Here is a 5194-nt window from a genome sequence, read left to right as displayed (position 1 = left end):
CAACCTTTATGCAGTCCCCTAGGATTCATTTTAAGTTACCAATGTTCTATCCTTAATTCCACCTTTAAAAGGTACCTGCATCCTTCCATGGATAAATCAAGTCATATATCCTTGATAGATTATCTTATTCATCATTCCCACCTCGATAGTCTATACCTAACTTCATAATAACATCCTTATTCAAATTGAGGTCAATCCATATGGCCTCCAAAAGATAACAATGGTCATCCGCTTTTCTTTCCTGATTTGGTAATGATAACATGGATGTTCTGGAAGATATTGGTCATGTTCAACATGAACTTCTTCTTAATAATTCCTTATTTACTTTTGTTGTTTATCTCAACAGTCACCTCAATGTTGGGATATCTCTCATACCTGGCGTCTCCCTTTCTGAGTATCGAGCCACCGGTCTTACATTTCACATTATTGAAGGTCACTTCCTTCATCCAATTTTCCTACTTTCTTACTTTCTTGTCTCCTTAGTCTATCCGCGTCTTATTATTTATCCTTCGAACTATCTAAAGGTTTCCTTGAATCCTCCCAACTTAAAGGGGATAAAATGTACATAACTCGTATGCCTTCAACCATCAACTTTAACTCATGGTGAATCACCCTCATACCAATGATTACATACTTTCCTATTTCTATTTCTACGAGTCTTTAGGGTTTCCTCATACCCGACTCCCTTATCATACCTCAAACTCTATTGCCTTTATATCCCTTTCCACTTCAGTTCCTTTTTATTTCCCTTTCTCTTATCATTATTTCATGAACCAACACAACATAAGCATTGATTTCAAACATCCCGTCATTCTAGATTCATGTCCTTAGAACGAATCTTGACAACTTTTACAACTTAGATTCATAATTCATCATACTCGTCTGCCTTTGTTCTGGCTCTAAAGCTTTTACTCTATCTCTATAACCTTGGGAAGTACTTTCCTGAAAACAATTGACTGAACTTAAATCAGTTTATTATAATCTCTTGCTCCGTGCCTTCCTTGGTCTTTCACCGGCGGGTGGTCTCTCTCTTAGGAGGGTAAGTGATAAAAACAGTCTTTTGTGATTCGTCAATCATTTAGAATCTCAAATGATTCCTATATTTCCTTTAGCCAGGCTCTTGCCTCGACTGGGTCAGCTTGTTCCTTGGAACTCTGAGAGCTTAGCGACTTAGAGGTCCTGAAAGAATTTCACACCACATTGTTTCCTCAAGGTGGTGGTTGGGAATAAAATATATGTTCTGTTTAGACAGGTTCATGAATTTTCGTATAGGAGTACCGTCTCGGGTCTCCTTATCTCGCTCAACTTCTGTTGTCTTAGTCTAAATATTTCTTCCTACTCCCCATAATTGGGGTCATCTTTTAATTTAAAATCTTCATTTTCCACTTTATTATATTCCGGATTCTTTATATCTTAATTGCGACCTCCCTGATTATCACATTCAAGGTTTGCCCCTAATCTTATTCCTTGTGGGGGCATATTACTTGGAAAATTTTGAGAATCTCCGGATATTTGTCTTACTTACTTTGCTTAAGTCTTCCCCTCGTTTAGTCCTTGCACGATTACAAATTATGAATTCTCAAGTTCGATAAACTTCATGACACTCTCTTAAGTGTCAATAGAGCAATTAACAATGTGATTTTATCACAAACAAACTGACCTGAACTGAAATTAATGAATATATACATAACCATTTGTTCGAGGGTACAACAACTGAACATATTAAAGAGGATTACATCATATGAACTTATCGCTCCTATCCCAAAAGTACTACCATAGATAATCATCTCGTCATTAAAACTAATCATTCATAACTTAGGCTAATCCTCCAAAAGCGGTGCTACATGAAACCCTTGTTTGATTGCTCTGGCTCTGCACACTACCATGGATTAAGAGATGCGAGCACGCACGACATCCCTAACCTGCTCCATCACAGAGGTGATGAGGTCTAAGATAGTCGCAAGTAGAGCTGGATCAACCTGACCCTCAAGATGGCCTCTAGCTGTAACACGGGTGGTAGCCTCAATCCTTTCCATGCTATACGCTAATCCTGCCGGAAGTATCCCACCCTCAATCCTTGGTGCAGTAAGTCGATCCAATAGATCACTCCTAACATTCCGGGCCTCTGACAGGCCACCCAAAGTCATATGATAATCAGCGATAAGAGAAGCCTGAGTGGTAGCATCTAGCAGTCCATGGGGTGCAGGTGGTGCAGACCCAGGAGATCCAAATGGATAACCAAGCACGGTATCAGGTGACAATGGTGCAGGGGATAAAGGTGGCATTTCCTCAGTATGTGCTGGGCTCTGTACAGGGGAGGAAACAGGAATTGGTGGAACCTCATGGATGTCTACAGGAGCCTCTGGAAGAGGGTCTGATACTGGTATAATTGGGGTCGTGGAAGGCCCCACTCCTTCTTCCCTCATTAACCTTTGTGCCCTTGGTAACTCTTCATCCTCTAGTGCCACCCTCGCGGCCATTCTTGCTCTGGTAGTCGCCCTGACTACGGTCATCTGTTCCTCAGCGGTCCTCTCTTCATTCTCATCAGGATCCTCCATGAGATCCTCCTCAGCCACAATCCTTTCCGGAATAACATCCTCAACCGCAACATTCTCTATCTGAACCTCATCCGGTCCCTCATTAGGGTACTCCATCGGATTCACAATTTGATCTCCAACTTGTAATAAAACATCCTCATGCTGATGCTCCTGAATCTCAAGGTTCGGTGCCCCGCTGCCCTATACGAGAATGAACTATGTTACTATCACGATACTTATAAGGGTTCCCGTAAGGGTTTTAACTGTCAGTGCTACGTTAGGTAGCCCGACTATGAACTTGGCAAGAGTTCTTATTATCTTAGTGAACTTATTATCTTAACGTCACATCATCTCTGAGGTTTATAACGCTTAGCTCTTATACCACTTCTATAACACCCCCAAATCCGGGGTCGGGGATCCGGGTTGTCACGAGATCCATTTCCCTTAATAACACCCAATCTTAATACACAATCAACTACTCTGAACTGTGACCCCACAATAAACACACACACCACAAGTTATAGTCTCAGAGATGAATATCCACAAATAATCACAAGTCGTTTTATTCCACAATTATATGTCAATATACCTTAAAAGGTTTTCTGGATAAATTTACATTTCTTTGCCATTATTACAATTCATAATATACATAAGTCTGGTACATTATTAGTTGAAAACTTAGCCTATTGGTAATTTCTACCTCAGCTACAGCTGCCTCAACGCTTCCAGAAAGCTGCGGAACGTTTCCTATCCGCTTGCGAATTGGGAGCTTGGTCCTGTTCATCTTATCTATCTGATGTTGTGTGATGAAAGAAGAAAGCAAGGGTGAGCAGCAAGCCCACCAAAATAATATGTATAATGATTAACAATATATGAGCCTACTCATAATACTCATGAAAGTCTTGGTCAAAAGAAATGAACCAAGTTTGATATCTTAATGCGATGAAGTCGCAAAATATTCAGTATATATACATATATACTTTTCAAAATATTGGAAGTCCTCTTCCATGCATAATACACACAGAGTTCCAGTGTATAACTGTATAAAAAAAATATCGTTGCAAGGTGATCTCATATATCTAACCTTGTCTCAACGTTTTTCTGAAAATCTTTGTCATTCATAAGACAATTATTAACTAGATATAAGTTTAAAAGATGAAGTTACCAAATACTTCACTACACTTATATCATTTATAAAGCTACTTAAACTACCATTGTTCAAAGTATAATGAGCTTTCAACAGTTCATCACATAGATGAGACTACAAGACAAGATTTGAATAGATTAAATCTTTAAAATATTATTAAAGGAAATGAAGTTATGACATACTTCAATAAGTTCTGATATATATATATATATATCCACATATACATCTTCCTTTATACATTTCCTGAAAACCTCTGTCATGTAAAGTATGAACAGAATTGCAATATCCAATAAATTTTGAAAGGAAAAGAATTTTGGCATAAACCAGATATCTTGCTGATCAGGCAAAGATACCCATAAGTAACCTTTTCTACGAGTAGATGGACGAATTCCCCACTGGTCATCACCCTGGTCGTAATAGGACCTTATGCTGGACTGCCACTCAGCCACTTATGCATTTGATGGACTCCCACTGAGCCACTTACACTATCATGGACGCCCACTGAGCCCATGTTGCTTATGCCGACTCAATAGATGGACTTACTTCCCGAACGTTGGGTAAGTAATCAATTCATTTACCAAAACTGCAACCTTGTTGCGAATATAAAATACACCACAAAGCCGGATCCCTCAGGTTTTGAGCAAGTATTTAAATCCCCTTAAAAAGGAAGATCTTAAATATAAAAAAAAATGAGTTTTGGGATCCGCTCTAACTTTTAAAAATCATTTTGAAGACTCGAAAACACTTTAAAGAGTGTTTGGAGTAAAGCTGATTTAATGAAGTAAATCAGTCCCCAATATATTTAGAAAATGTCTGAATATTATTATTTAAATAATATTCCCATAAAGAATAATCTTTATAAAAATAATCGAAGTAGAAGTATTAAAACTTATACTTGAAATGGATATTAAATAACCAAAGATATACTTATATGAAAGTACTATCTTTATTTGAATAATCGAAAATAAGTTTGATTATTGACACCTTATTCTTTAATAAAATAAAGAATATATTGCAGTAATAAGCGGAGTCATAATACCTCGAATGAATATTATAAATAACATTCATAAAATAAAGAAGTCATACATCCTCAAATGAATATCCAAGTAATATCCAATAATAATATAAAAGAGTCATAAGCCCTCGAATAATATTCGAATTAATATTCAATAAATAATAAAAAGAGTCATAAGCCCTCGAATGAATATTCAAATAATATTTATTTAATAAAATAAAGAAGTCATAAGCCCTCGAATGAATATTCATAATAATATTCATTAAATAAAATAAAGAAGTCATAAGCCCTCGAATGAATATACAAATAATATTCATTTAATAAAATAAAGTTATCGAATAAACCTTATTCGATTAATAGTTTTGAAAACTATAACCATATATATATATATAAGTATATATATATATTTATATACATATATACAAAATCTACTCGGGATCCTCGACTCCCGGTTTAGAAAATATTTTCACCTTTTGGGTCCCTATACTAAGGGTA

Source organism: Apium graveolens, chromosome 5 (genome assembly GCF_009905375.1).
Source record: "Apium graveolens cultivar Ventura chromosome 5, ASM990537v1, whole genome shotgun sequence".
NCBI classification, from domain to species: Eukaryota; Viridiplantae; Streptophyta; class Magnoliopsida; order Apiales; family Apiaceae; genus Apium; species Apium graveolens.
The sequence above is the reverse complement of the archived record's forward strand: the minus strand, read 5'-3'. Positions refer to the sequence as shown.